The sequence below is a fragment of the Mauremys mutica genome, chromosome 23 (assembly GCF_020497125.1).
Source record: "Mauremys mutica isolate MM-2020 ecotype Southern chromosome 23, ASM2049712v1, whole genome shotgun sequence".
Classification (NCBI taxonomy): Eukaryota; Metazoa; Chordata; order Testudines; family Geoemydidae; genus Mauremys; species Mauremys mutica.
The window spans coordinates 1,984,745-2,000,596 of record NC_059094.1 but is presented as its reverse complement, the minus strand read 5'-3'; the positions used below and the strand labels follow the sequence as shown (position 1 = coordinate 2,000,596).

Below are 15,852 nucleotides of genomic sequence, written 5' to 3'. Positions count from 1 at the left end.
GTGACATTGAACAACACTTTGTATGCATTTGACCGGACATACTTGGCAACGTCCTTGCCCATTCCCTCCCAGTGGAAGGAATGTTTTAACCTGTTTTTGCTTTGTTGACCCCAGAATGCCCACTGGGATGTCAGGGCCCAAGCTTAAGAGCTTGTCCCAGTACTTAGTTGGAACTACCAACTGTCTTTGAGGATGCTGGCCTTCCTGGTGTCCACCAGAAAGAATAGTGCTGGCGCTGGTTCTGCCGCTGGTTGCTTTTCCAGTTCCGGTCCTGGGACTGGATGTACTATGGCTGCTGTAGTTGTTGGCATGAGATCCGGTTCCACCACCTCTGTCTGGGTCTCTGGTAACACAGACAGGGTCCTGGTGGATGGCTCCGGAACAGGGATGGGAGTGCCTGCTTGTTCGGCCTGGCTGCAGGTGACCACTCCCCCACTCTTGGCCAGCTGCACATGGTTGGCCAAGTCTTCCCCCAATAGCATGGGGATGGAATAATTGTCATAGACAGCAAAAGTTCACTTTCCTGACCAGTCCTTGTACTGGTCTTCAGGGATGCTGTACCCATGGCAGGTCCTTTTAAAATTTTTCAAGAAGGCCTCAGTGTTCTCACCTGCCATGTAGGTGGGAAATTTCTTGGGATGGGGAACAGTGCCTTCTGGTGTTGGCCACCCCCTCTGCAGTCAGGGAATTGGTTCCCCCAATTCCTAACCCTTTCTATTCCCGAGAGACTGAATAGAAAAGAAACAAAACCTTTTCATTTGCAAATGTGTAGTTGCTGTTTGCTGATATACTGAGAAGATTAAAAAAAAAACTGGTTTGTCCTGTTTCTAGCAACTTGCTAAGTACCTTACAGTAGGGGTCCTTCTAACAAAGCCTGTTAGAAAAACTTGCACTTCTTACCTAGCTGTTTTTTAAAGATGACAGAAAGAAGACAGAAGAAAAGAAGAAGAAAAAAAATCCGTTTTACTAACACAGCCCGTTTTACAGAAAAACCTTATCGTCCCCCAGACTAAACCCAGCTGTAAATCAGGTTTTCAAAAATAACAAGCTTCCTCTCCTTCTGAGCTGTAGGTACTAAATACCTGTGAGAAAAGCCCTGGTACTATTACCCTCAGAGAGATCTGTTATTCTCACTGCCTTTTGAGCATTTCACAAAGACCCAGGAGGGGAAACAAAAAAAAAAAAAATACCTGGCTGTGAGGGTTAATTTCTCCCCCTCCCAACCTGTTATTTCCCCCTGCATGGGATGCATGGGAAGTGTACTTGTGGGCGAGCAGCTTCCCCCCACCTTAGGTAAATCCTGAGTGGTAATATCCCTCAGTCTCACAATGGATGGGGAAAAAACAGCCGCTCCACAGGGGCGCATTTGTAACAGAAAGCCCTGGAAGAAACTGAAATCTTTTTAACCCTGAAACTGCTTCAAAACTGCCTTGTCCTCAAGCTGCATGTCCAAGCAACAAGAAAGAAAACCTGCTTCCAACAAAGCCTGCTGGAAAACTTAATTCCCTCCAGCCAACCTGGCTGAAACTGCTTCTAACAATACCAGTTAGAAAAGAAGAAGAGAATAGCTCCCTTCAGCGTAGCCCAGCTGAAAAAACTCCTTGTAACAATGGGTTCGAAACTCCGCTGCCACCATGTCTTGGTCTGAACCCTCACTTGAAACTGGGGGGTTTCAAAGTGAGGACCAGCATGTCTTCCCCCCACCCCAAAATCCTAGGGTAGGTCTCCCCATCGGCTGCCACCACCCGGTCAATTCCGTGGGCCGGGACACCCCTGTTTCCCCCCTTGGGAACAACAGATCAATTCACAGAGGAGGAACCTTCCCCCTCCCCCCCCCTTCCCTCTCTCCAGCCCTGCTCCGGAGACAGAGCTGCCTGGATTCAAACGCCTTTAATCTCGACACCCAGGGAAGCAGCCCACGTCCCCCGCCCCTGCCCCTGAATGTCCCCCAGGGAAGGACTTAACCAAGTCCAAAGAAAAGAAAAGAATTTATTAAGAGAACAAAAAGAAAATACAGAATCTCTATGAGCCCAAGCTGGACACTCATAGGGTATAACCTTATCAATCTCTAGAGAGAATCCCCCCTCCCCCTTTCTCAGTAACAAGCAATATCAGCAAACAGGAATAAAGCATTTCCTTTAGCAAACACAACAATTGCAAATATAGAAATCAAAATCATAAGACTAATTCGCCTTTCTAATTAATACTCACTATTAATTAGTAGAAACTACTCCAGGAGAACTTCGAGACATGACTGTCTCTCTTAGATTCAAAAAGAGTTCTGACAAAGAACACAGACAAAGGCTTCCCTCCACAGAGATTTGAAAATATCTCGTCTCTGATTGGTCCTTTGGTCAGGTGGTCACCATGTACTGCATGTTTACCCTTTACAGGTAAAACAGACTTTAACCCTTAGCTATCTGTTTATGACATGGTATATTTGTATTTGAAAAAAAAATAATACAAAATTATAATGATAAAAATATATATGTAAAGGTTAAAGAAGAAAAAGCAAACAGGAAAGGATAAAAGCTATAGAAAAGGGCTAACAAGAAGAAGTTAAAATATAAAACAAAGGCAAAATACCAATAGATGTTAAAACATTTTCTCTTGTCCATCCCTGTCTCCTTCCTCGGATTGTGTGTTGCCTTTTAGATTGTAAACATTAGTGAGTAGGACTCAGACTTTTGATATGGCTGCAAAGTGGTAAATTACAAATATTAATAACTGATTTTAATCTAGCTAGCAGTTATTTTTGCAATGTTTCATTCTAGCTGTGTAAATATTCTGTTTACCATTTATTTTTAATCTGATTTCTTTCTCATCCTCTTCATCACCTAAAGAGACCCTGAACTGGTGGTGGTAACCGTTAGCTCATTGTCAAATGCTGTTAAGCTACCTTGGAGAGGGCTGGCGCTGAAACACTTTTGGAGGCTGCAATAGACTTGTCTGCCACCAAAGAGCCATGTCCCTGCAGCATACAGATTGCTGGCAGGAAAAGGAGAAGGCACAGAAAAGCAAATGCTGGCTTCCAAGAGGCTATATCACAATAATTTGTTATGATACTGAGTGATGAGGTAGCATCCCATCTTACTGACTGATATAACATCATGTAGTGATACACTATCCAAGCACAAAGATGCAACATTGTTGTGAATTCTGAAAATTAATGTGGGACTCTTTTGTCATCCTGCAGATGAAGGACAAACTTATGTAAATCAGGATTGCCCCATAACACATTAGATGCAGGATGACTCTATTTGAAAGCTTTCAGTAAGAGACTATTTAATCTAGGGTCCCATGAACCAAGCAAGTCCCCAGACATCTGAGAAGCAGTGAAGTGCGAGCGCTCAGAACATCTGCTCAAACTCTGTATCAGGTGATCAACTGGTGTAAATCATGGTACTTCCATTGTCTTCCATGAACTGGGACTCCTACAGCACTTGCCTTCAATGTCCATGCCAGTGATGACTGCCAGTGTTAGTGAATATCCATATCCGACTGCCCATATCTAAGAACATAAGAACGGCCCGTCTAGGCCAGTATCCTGTCTACCGACAGTGGCCAATGCCAGGTGCCCCAGAGGGAGTGAACCTAACAGGAAATGATCAAGTGATCTCTCTCCTGCCATCCATCTCCACCCTCTGACAAACAGAGGCTAGGCACACCAATCCTTACCCTTATCTGATCGGCTTAGGGACAGCTGAAAGGTTAATCACTGTTATTGTTTATTATATTTTTTTTTAACAAGAAGATTTTAGTTTTACTAATTTTTTGCATTTTTTTCAACATCTGTTCAGAGACCACTTGCCCACTGAAAGTTTGTCTGTTGGTCTCTGTGGTGACATGAAAAGAGGTCTGGAATTTGTCCTGTGTGCAGTCCAACCAGACATGATGATCATGCCATTGCTGTTTATGATCAGATGAAAACAGGTTTGTGAGTGCCTGCGTAAGAGTATGTGTTTGTATGCATATGAGGGTACGTGTGGCTGAGGATGTTTATAGAGAGAAATATCCTTGTTGGCATCTGGATAACCCAGGCATGTTCTTGTGCCTGCAATTTTCTCATCTTGAGGATCTATAGTTATCCCATTGTCTTCTTACAGATATAGTGGATGTGTGAGGATTCAGAACAAACTGCAGTCACCACCTTATTAAAGCCAATAACAGCGCAGGCATAGTCATGGAGATTCTTTTGTATATCAAATCTGTGCAGTGAGAAAGCGAATTGAAAATATGGCTTTAGCTTCCAGCTATGTCCCAACTATATACCCGTGAGCCTAGAAAAAGGGGGACAGATGCTCAGAGGGGACAGTGACTCTGCTACTGATCACTTTTCTGTGGAGTGAAACTAGAGGCTGCTTCCCAGTGAGACTCTCCCAACCCACACTCCTCAACCTCCTTCCCACAAACACATCTGAAAGTTATTAGGGTCAAATAGTCTTCTTCCCTTCCACTTCTGTTGGCTATATTCTCCTGGCACCTCCTCTGGGCTGTTCCAGCCAACACATCCAAGTTAGTTATATCCCCACTAATATCCCCTTCACACAAACACCTTTCTTCCCACATCTGTATGAATACAAATTACCCTCTTCTCATTTCCCTCCCAAGTTCCTTTCCTCTTAGTGGGAGTCCTAGTCCCTCATATGACACCAGCACTGATTCCACTAGTGAATACTGTTACCCAGTCAGAGAAATCCCTGACAATTTTCTGTTCCTATTACTGGCCTTGGGGCTAGTAAGTCCCAGATGTCCAACAGAAATATTTACAGAGTTAGAAAAGAATGAAGCATACACATCACTGTTCAGTTCTTCATTGCTGATCCACTTTCATCTGCCCTCAGGCTTTGAGTATGTCAGTCCAAGGAAATAATAACCAGCTCTTGTGTGGTTAGAGAGAAATTCCTGGAATAAAAGGTGTCGTGGAAAAATTGACCACACCTTTGATTTTGGGTCAGACACAGCCTGAGGCACCTTTATTGGGGTACAATTATGCATAAAGGGAAGGTCAACGTAGCCCCACGCAAAGAAGGGGGGGGGTAGCTGCCTTGCCTTTAACAGACTTTCACCAAGCTTATAAAGGCCAAAACCACAAAGCATAATTACACATCACACACATTACACGTTACCAACTCCTTATTTGGCATACTTTCTTACTTTTAGCGAGCCTGTCACCATCTAGGGCTTTTCCTGCTATTGTCCCAAATGTGGTTTTCGTTTGGTAGTCTGCCTGCCTGTAAGACCCCTGCTTGCGGTTACTTCTGCAAAAGCTCTAGCTAGACTCTGCGTATTACAGCTGGGCACCTTAGGGCCGCTTGGTTTCTCTTTTTGCTTTACTTTCTGGTGCCCGTTATATAGACAAACAAGAATTGCAGAAGTTAACCTTTGTCCTATATAGCAATTGGGTTTTGCTAACAGGCCTGGGCCTGAAAGGCAGGGGTTAGGATGCCAGTTTGCTTCTGACCCTATGGGTGGGGGTATGGCAGATAACTCAGATTGGCTCAAGCGGTACCACTTAAAAAACAAATCAAAGGAAAAAGCAAATTGGAGGCACACCGAGACATATTTCCCTCCACCACAGACAATCCCACCTAGTTCAGGTTCAGAGTGACTCTGAATATGAAACATGAAATGGGTAAGTTGACAAAGGGACATGAGCTGCTATCACTGTGGCCAGAGAGGCCGCATACGATCCCAGTTGCCCCAGGCTCAAGGACAGACAGAGCCAACTGACCCCCACACCGGGTTAACTTGGTAGAGGCCCAGACGGACAAGAGGCAGGCTTCCCAGGGGCTGGCAGCTTATCAACTGCTCAGGAGAGAGGCGGTCCCCAGGTCGGCTCCTCTGGGGGGGTTGGATGCCCCGGACTCAAGGTTCTCGGTTTACAGGGTGGGCTGTCTCTGTGGAGCGAGTGTCTTGTTCCCCTGGAGGTGGATGGGAGGAAAGTCTATGGATACTGGGACACGGGCGCTGAGGTGACGCTGGCCTGGCCCGAGGTGGTGGCCCCAGATCAGGTGATGCCCAACACCTTCCTGACCCTGATGGGGGTGGGTGGGACCCCATTCAAGGTGCCCGTGGCGATGGTGCATCTGAAATGGGGGGACAAGGAGGGCCCCAAGGAGGTGGGGGTGCACCACCATTTGCCCACCGAGGTGTTGATGGGGTGGGGATCTAGAGGACTGGCCAGCAACCCCCGGAACGCCTTAGTCGTGACCCAGAGCTGGCGAGGGACACTACGTCCTGACCTTGGGGAGGATGTCACCCCAGAGGCACAGAACCCTACCCTGGTGGGGCGGGAACACCCAAAGGCAAGGCTCAGGGGAGGCTGTGGCTTCTGACCCAACCCTTCCCCAGCCGACGAGTTCCAGGCCAAGTTGCAGAAAGATTCCCTCCTTGCGGAGACCAAGGGACCTGGCTGACCTCAGTGTGGTACAGTCCATGAGGAGAGGTTTCAAGGAGAGGTTCCTGTGGGAGAAGGTGTTCCTGTACCGAGAATGGGCTCCTCCAGGGGAAGTAGAGGCATGGGGGATCAGGAGGCAGCTGGTGGTTCCTCAGAAGTTTTGCCACAAGCTACTGTACCTGGCCCATGACATCCCTCTCGCAGGGCACCAGGGAATTCGGCGCACCCGGCAGAGGTTGCTACAGAACTTTTACTGGCCTGGGGTCTTTACCCATGTCCGACAGCATTGCCAATCCTGTGACCCCCTGCCAGAGGGTGGGGAAGGCCCGGGACAAAGGGCCTTTACCCATCATAGAAGAACCTTTCCAGAAGGTGGCCATGGACATAGTGGGACCTCTCAGCAAGACGACCTGGTCGAGGAAGAAATACATTCTGGTGGTGGTAGATTTCGCCGAGGCGGTGGCCTTGTCCTCTATCAAAGCAGACACTGTGGCAGATGCGCTGCTGACCATTTTCAGCAGAGTGGGGTTCCCCAAGGAAGTCTTAACGGACCAGGGGTCCAACTTCATGTCGGCCCTGCTCCGGTGCTTGTGGGAGAAATGCGGGGGGTCCGGCACAACTGGGCCTCAGCGTATCACCCCGAGTCCAACGGGCTGGTGGCAAGGTTCAACGGGACGCTAAAGATGATGCTAAAAACATTTATGAACCAGCACCCGCAGGACTGGGACAAGTACTTACCTCACCTGCTGTTCGCATACAGGAATGTACCGGGTTTTTGCATTTTGAACTGTTGTATGGCAGGCGGGTAAGGGGGCCCCTAGACCTGATGAGAGACGAATGGGAGGGGAAGGCGGTGGAGTATGTCCTGACCTTCCGGGAAAGACTTGCCGAGCTCATGGGCCTGGCCAGGTAGAATCTGGCCCGAGCCCAGAGGCAGCAGAAGGTCTGGTTATGAGCGCACGGCGCAGGCCCGCGCCTTCGCCACCAGGGATCAGGTGATGGTTCTCATCCCCGTGAGCAAGAACAAACGCCAGGCTGCCTGGGAAGGGCCCTTCAAGGTTGTCAAGCAATTAAATGAGGTAAACTATGTGGTGGAGCTGTCGAACCGGGCGCACCACCGCCGGGTGTACCATGTGAATATGATGAAGCCATATTATGACAGGGGAACTGTGGTGTTGGCTGTGTGTGGACATTGGGAGGAGCAGGGAGATGACCCTTTAGTGGATCTATTCCCTGGGACAAAAGCTGGTTCCCCCTGGAAGCAATTCCCCTCTCTAATCAGCTGACCTTGGCCCAGCACGCTGAGATCAGCGGGGTGCTGCATCTGTACGGACAGCTGTTTTTCCCAACCAGGCTGGACGCACTAATTTTGACTGTCCACCAGGTGGAGACTGGGTCACATCCTCCTATAAGATGCTCCCCTTTCCGAAGTCCACCACGAAAACTGCTCAAGACCTGGAAAGAGAGGTCAGGGACATGCTGGCTTTGGGGGAGATCCAGCCGTCTTCCAGCCTTTGGGCCTCACCAGCGGTGCTGGTCCCCAAAAGGGATGGGTCGATCCGGTTTTCTGGTGTGGACTATCGAAAAGCTCAATGCCATCACTGTATCCCGATGCCCAGGCCTGACGAGCTCCTAGACAACTGGGAGGCGCTTCGATACCTCACCACCATGGATCTTACAAGGGCTACTGGCAAGTGCCGCTGGATGCAAGCTGCAGGCTAAAATCGGCCTTTATCACCCCCTGGGGCTGTATGAGATGCTGACCCTGCCTTTCGGCCTCAAGGGTGCGCCGGCCACCTTCCAGCGCCTGGTGGGGTCAGCTACTGAGGGGGGATGGAGAGTTTGCCGTGGCGTATATTGACGACATATGTGTCTTTAGCCACACCTGGGGTGACCACGTGTCCCAGGTTAAACAAGTGCTGGACCAACTTCCGAGAGGCTGGGTAAAGTGCAAGGTGGGGCTGGCTGAAGTATCTTATTGGGCCATTGGGTGGGGAGCGGCTGTGGGATTGAATGTGAGATGCTGAAGGCTTCTGGATTTGGGAATTGTGTGTGAAGGGCTGGCCTTGGGCTTGTTCTCATTGGCCAGCTAATTGTGAATAGGTAGACAGGTGGGTAGAAATGATAATTACCCTATGAGTTACAGCTGCGGCTGTGTGGGTTTAATTAACTAATTAGCAATTGTGATTGCTTATTCATGTTGTATATAAGAGCAATGCTGGGAATGAATAAAGATGGATGCATACACACACACTCTCTCTCTCTGCTTGGGACTTTGTTCCTGCTCTTGCGATGCAACAAATGGTGACCCCGATGTGATACAGACTTACAGTGCAGTGAACTAGTCAGAAACAAGCTGGATCATCATTGAAACAAAACACAGTGAGAGAAGTACAGCTGTTGGATGCTTCTCTTTTGAAGAAAATCATCAAAAATGAATTTAAGGAACGTTACTCGCTGAATCCAGAGTATATAACTGATGTTGTGTATGAAAAAACCTTAATATCACTATTGAACTGAAACAAAATGTTTCCCAGAAGTTTGCCAAGAGTGTGGATATATCTGACGTGGCTTACTACTTTTGAAAAAGATGTCAAAGGTGACTCTCTAATTCAGAGTGGCACACTACAGATAAACATCAGTGAAGAACCTCTAAAATTTGATCAAGCTCTAATCTACTATGTTGATGAAAAGCCCCCAGAGTTTTCCATGAAACGTCTGACTGCTGGTGTTATTGCAGTCATTGTAGTGGTGGTACTAGCAATTGTTGCTGGAATTATTGTACTGGTTATCACTAGGAGAAGGAGAGGAAAGTATGAGAAGGCTGAGGCAAAGGAAATGAATGAAATGCAAAGAGAACTAAACCCATAACTGAAGTCACTAGAAGACAAATCGTGAACTATCAAGAAGGCAAACAGAACTAAAACAAGACTAGTAGTGTGGATTTAATTTTTGTATATGTTTTGTGGTCTACAGGGAAAAAATTATGTGACTTAGTGATCTCTGAAATTCTAATAAGCATAGATAGGATAAGTACTAGTACCACTGTTGCCAATCTTGAATGAAGATAGTGTCGGTGGCCTGAATTGATAAAAAGAAAAAGAGGGACGCGCCTGAAGTCCCAGCGTCGAGCGGCCGGAAGAGAAAGAGAGGAGAAGGAAAAAAAAAAAAAAAAAAAAAGGCGCACGGCTTTTCACAAGCGAGCAGCTGAGAGCTGCAGGGCGTCCGAGCGAGCAGCTGAGAGCTGCAGGGCGTCCGAGAGAGGAGGCGTGCCTGACAAGCGGCTGGGAGCCGCAGGGAATCCGAACGAGCGGCTGGGAAGCCGCGGGACGTTCGAATCAGGGAGACGTACCTGACAAACGGCTGGGAGCCGCAGGGTGTCCAAGTGAGTGGCTGGGAAGCCCGCAGGGCGTCCAAGTGAGTGGCTGGGAAGCCGCAGGGCGTCCGAAGGAAGGAGGCGTACCTGACAAGTGGCTGGGAGCCGCAGGGTGTTCGAGCGAGTGGCTGGGAGCCGCAGGGCATCTGACAAGGGAGGCACACTCGAACCAAGACGTGAGCAGCTAATATGGGAACTGCTGCGTCAGCAGATTTGATACGCATCACGGAGCGGTGGGGAGAAAAGTTCCCCTCTGATGCGTTATCCCGCCTGTTGCGGTGGGGACGAAGAGGGGGACTTTCCGTTCAATCAAGTAATAAAACTGTTTGGGAGCGGTTGGGCTGTGAGCTCTGGAAATCGGTGGCTCAGGGCGATAAGGAGGTTTTCTCCCTGAGTCCAGTATGGCTCACCGCGCAGAGACGATTGGAGGAGTTTGAGGATGAGAGAAGACAACTTCAGAAAATGGCTGATTTTGCAGTAACACTGGAGCGAGAACTGGAACAGGTTAAATTGATTCTGCATCAGCGAGATCTACAGTTTTGAATCTTTACAACAAGAGCATCTAGTGCTCATGAAGCAGCTCACCTTAACCCGAGAATCATTGCACACCAAAGAGCAGTCCCTAAATGACCTACAGACTCAATATGATGAGCTGGTGGCCAGGTTAGAGGAATTCCAGGGTGATGTTATTTCTAAGGATGACACGATCCAATATTTGCAGAATGAGAAGATTGTCCTAGAGGTAGCTCTGCAGGCAGTAAAAGCAAGCAAAGAAGAACTTGATGAAGGAGCAAACTTCTTAGGTGAAAGTACTGAGGCAGTATCAGAAATCTTGGCACAATTGAGCCAGGTGGACAATCTGCAACAGGAAAGTGCCAGCCTGAAGAAACAGACCCAAAAAGTAAAGGAGCAGTTCTTACAGCAAAAGGTAATGGTAGAAGCTTATCAAAGAGATGCAAGTTCACAGGACCAGCTGATTAGTGAATTAAAATCTACAAAGAAACGGCTGGATTTGGAAGTGAAAGAATTAAAACAGGAGTTACTGAAACTTCGAAGTGAAAAGCAGTCCCATTGATGTTGAATGCTCAAGACTTCAGAAGGAAGTATCCCAGGTTCACCAGCAGATAGTGGAGTTAGAAAGCCACCTCCAGTCAGTGCAAAAAGAACGGGATGCACAAATCGCTGATGGAGGAAATAACCAGGCTTCCCATGAACGGATTCAAGCTTTGGAGATAGAGCTGCAGGCTGTTAGCCACAGTAAGATGATGTCGGAGAAAGAGCTGCAAGAAGTAATTTCACTCACCAGCCAGGAGCTTCGAGAATCTAGAGGTTTCAGGAGAAAGCTAAAACGTTTGGAAGAAATAAACAAGAAGTTGGCCCTCGAACTGGAACATGAACGGGGGAAGCTCACTGGTCTTGGTCAGTCTAACATTGCTTTGCGAGAGCACAGCAACATCCCCGAAACAGTACTAGCAGAGAGAGAGGCAGACCTGGTGCAGCTGAAATCTCCGGGTTCAAGCAGTCCTAAATATTCAAGCTTTACAGACTGCCTTAGAAAGAGAAAAGTCAAAAGTTAATAACCTTCAAAAGCAGGTTGCGGCAGCCAAAGTAGATGCAGCACATAACCGTCGTCATTATAGAGCTGCTGTTCTTGAGCTGAGTGAAATTAAGAAGGAGCTACAAGCCAAAGAACTGCTTGTCCAAACCCTTCAGGCTGAAGCAGACAAACTACACGCTATTATTGAATGTGCTCATGCCTCTTTTAAGGCGCTCCTTTTAAGACAAAAAGGGGGGATTTGCAGTGAGCGGGCAGACGCCTTGGATAAGACGCCTGCCGCTCGGTTGCTGCAAGCTCTTTACGTGCTTAATTGGTTACATCTTGGTAAAAACAGCCAGGTGCCCCCCGCGATTAAACATGTCAGCGGGATGACTGGGGAAGAGCAGGGTGCGGCCCCCCGACCCTCGGTCAAATGGTTTGATTATCAGCAGCAAATATGGAAAGGACCAGTTGACTTGCTAACGTGGGGCAGGGGTTATGTGTGTGTTGCCACTGATGCGGGTCCCAGGTGGATGCCAGCGAGGTGGGTCCGGCCTTGGTTGCGTCCTCCGGAGTGACGGCAGGCAGATGCGGAGGAGCCTCACGAGACGCGCTCAGATGTCGCGGAACCAGAGCCCCCGGAGGAGAGCTGTTTGTTAGCTCTGCCAGGACTTTTTCTGTCTGATCCTCCATGAATGAATTACTCACTTGAGATGATTTTTTGTGTTTGAAAGAAAATCTGTGTGGTACCATGCAATTATTATTTAGAACTAAGATTTATGTTTTATGTTCCTTGTTATGTTTTGTGTTGTCTGTTTTCTGGCCAGAATTGTTGTTGTATTGTCATGTGGTTTGATGTTTTTTCCTTAAGACCCCCCACCACCCTCAGTGTCAGTTTTGATCACCTGACAGCTGAGGGATGTTTCAAAAAAAAAAAAAAAAGGGGGGGGGGGTCCTGCAGAGGTTACATCATTTGTTTATTGTGTTTTGTTTTGTTCGTTTGATGTTTTTGAAATTATATGTTAAGGATTGAATGGTCATATAGGTTGATCTTATAAAGTTTTAATTTTTTGTTTATGATAGGTTATAATGTTATGCTGTTATGAGTTGCAAATGTTTTATGAATAACATAATATTTGATTAAGATAGATTGTGGTGTTATGCTGTTATAAGTTGAAAATGTTTGGTGAATGTTTTTATTTTGTTTTCCTTTTCCCTTTTCTTTTGATTGTAAATAAAGGGGGGAGATGTGGGATTGAATGTGAGATGCTGAAGGCTTCTGGATTGGGAATTGTGTGTGAAGGGCTGGCCTTGGGCTTGTTCTCATTGGCCAGCTAATTGTGAATAGGTAGACAGGTGTGTAGAATGATAATTACCCTATGAGTTACAGCTGCGGCTGTGTGGGTTTAATTAACTAATTAGCAATTGTGATTGCTTATCATGTTTGTATATAAGAGCATGCTGGGAATGAATAAAGATGGATGCATACACACACACTCTCTCTCTCTGCTTGGAGTTTGTTCCTGCTCTTGCGATGCAACAAGCGGCTGCCTAAAGCGAGAACCAGCCAAAGTGGAGGTGATCAGAGACTGGCCCGCTCCCCAAACCAAAAAGAAAGTCCAAGCCTTTATTGGGATGGCGGGGTACTATTGAAGGTTCGTGCCCCACTTTAGCGCCATAGCCGGCCCCATCACTGATCTGTGCAAGAAGGGGAAGCCAGACATGGTGGTCTGGACAGAGGAGTGCCAGGAGGTTCTCTGGGCGCTGAAGGAGGCTCTGGTTAGTGGCCCAGTTCTGGCAAACCCAGACTTTGACAAGCCCTTTACTGGGGGCGGTGTTAATGCAGGAGGATAAAAAGAGGGAGAGACACCCCATCGTGTACCTGAGGAAGAAGTTGCTACCCCGGGAGCAGAACTACGCGGCCATCGAGAAGGAATGCCTGGCCATGGTGTGGGCCCTTAAGAAACTAGAGCCATATCTCTTTGGGCGACACTTCACCGTGTACACTGACCACTCTCCCCTAACCTGGCTGCACCAGATGAAAGGAGCCAATGCCAAGCTCCTGAGGTGGAGCCTGCTCCTGCAGGATTATGACATGGCCGTAGTCCATGTGACGGGAAGTGCCAACCTGATAGCAGACGCGTTGGCCCGGAGAGGGAGCGGGGGCAAACTTCCCCAGGTCACTGGGCAGTTCAGTCTCGAAGGGGGGGAGAGCTGTGATACAGTAGGGACTGTCCTGTGGGGGCGATGGGAAAGCCGGGGATGACTTTAGGTGAAGGACAGGACCTGAGCCTGTAACCTGAGCCAGGCAGGGAGGAGGTGGGGGTTCGACACCTTTGCCCAGGAAAGCTGGACAAAAGAAGAGAGCCTGCTGGAAGGAGTTAGTTCAATTTCGGTTTTGGGCTGGGGGGAGGAATTCAGGGAATTCCAAGCTGGGAACTAAGCTTCCTGAACCCCCAGAAAGACTTGATTGAGGGGTCCTGGTTGTGCCTACAAGCTCTGCTGTGGACTGAGTTCCTGTTGTCCAATAAACCTTTTGTTTTACTGGCTGGCTGAGAGTCACTGGGAGTCCCAGGAAGAGGGGTGCAGGGGCTGATTCCCCCTGGCTGGAGCTGCACAACCCCTTGGTCACGCTCCCCCGGCCGGAACCCCGCAACCCCGCAGCACCGCTCTCCTGGCGGGAACCCCGGATACCCACGGTCCCACTGCCCCCGGCCTACGCGGCCATTCTGGTGGCCCCGCTACCCGGCCCGGAACCCCGCAACCCCGCGGTTGCACTCCCCCGGTCAGAGGTCCGCATCACCGCGGCCGCGCTCCCAGCCAGAGTCCCGCAACCTCGCGGTCCCGCCACCCCGGCCAGAGCCGCGTATTCCCTGCTCCCTGGTGCTCAGCTGGCACTAGGGGAATATTGGCCAACCCAGGTTCTAGTCCGCAGGTCTTTACACCTAGATAGTTAATTACAATTTCATTATAGCCAAGAGCTCCACAGATCTCAACTATGGTCTGGACGGCTTCTGGAAGTTCTGGGTTTTAGGCAGCTAATCCTGCTCAGAGCCAGGGCAGATGAGGACTGTGGGGGAAATCCCTTCCCTTCTGGTACATGTTGGGCAGCAGAGAGGCTTGTTACCTCCTCCCCACTGCCCCGTGGCACTGTCACTGCATCCCTCTCACTCACTCACCGTCTGGTTTATTTCTCCTGTTCCCAGGCCAAGCTATGACGATGGGGAAGCACTCACAGGTGAGAAGCACTGGTGAGACCCCAAACACATACCCTGGCCTCTCTGATTCACATCCTCCTGCAGGCTTTGTCCCCGATTATTTCTTGTTTCTCTAGACGAGACATTTTCGCAAATGTCAGAATGCCTTGGTGCTCAACAGCATGAAACAACCCTTTCTCCTCCCCAAAGTGCTTTAATGCCCGTTCTCTCTCCCAGTCTCACTCCTGCCAGGCATTACAGACCTGTCTCTCTTCCCATTGCACAGATTGGGATGCTGAGGTACAGAGAGAGGAAATGACCTACCCCAAGTCACATGGCAAAGCAATGGCAGAGCTAGAGAGAAAAGCCAACAGCTCTCACTCTCACTGACATCAGCAGACAACAAGCCCCCCAGAAGGAGGGACAGAGCCCAGCAATTGGGCGGGGGGGGGGGAAATTTTCATAGACACAGTTTTCTGTTAGAAAATCACATGAACATTAAACAAGTTTGGTTTGTGGAATCATGAAACAATTGGGATGAAAATTCTTTGCAAAAATATTCTGTTTTCCAAATCAAAAGCATCTCCCATTTGTGGCATCCCGTTAAACTCTCTCTTCGCACACAAAGAGGAGATACTTTGATTTAGAAACGAGATAAGATGCTCCCCTTAATGATTTAAAGATAATAAAATACCAATAAAATTGACTCTTTCAGCCTTTACACAGCAGACCCCACTGATGGCATCTAACTGGGGCCGTTTGGGGCCAGGTCACCTAATCAAACATTCTGATACCCAGGGGAATGGGAAAGTGCTAGCCTGCAGTGCCATCTCGAGGCCACAGGAGAAATCGCCAACTGCTGCACCTGCGTGCACTGGTGGTTCGGTTAACATGGAAAGCTGCATAATGCAATATTGGGAAAACAGGGGTCTGCTGAACTACATCATAATCTGCAATGACTCAACCCGATAGGACACCTCCTATGCTGCATTGCTACTAGTGACCTTCTCATATGGGTCCCCACAGCTCCGCAGCCTCCCCCCACCAGGAGGCAGGTGTGAGAGGCTTGTTATCCCCAACCGAGAGAGGGAGAAACGAAGGTTGAGAAAGGCAAAGGGCCTTGTCTTACATCTCAGGTGTCCTGACTTTCAAATTAACCATCAGTCTGGAGTTTCACACACTGAATGATCAGAACAAAGTGACCTCGAATGAGCTACAGACCAACCGCCATTCAGAGTGATTATTCAGCAAGTGTTGTAGAAGCACCAGAACCAGGAACGGCTCAGAGACAGTCAATGTCGAGAAGGCAGGAGAACAATTCACCAAGCAGATGATTGGTTCT

The 15,852-nt window shown here is 48.5% G+C and overlaps 1 pseudogene; it reads left to right on the top strand.

Moving 5' to 3' along the window:
- Positions 1-9,962: 9,962 nt before the first annotated feature.
- LOC123355579 lies at positions 9,963-14,531 on the top strand (annotated as a pseudogene).
- Positions 14,532-15,852: the final 1,321 nt, after the last annotated feature.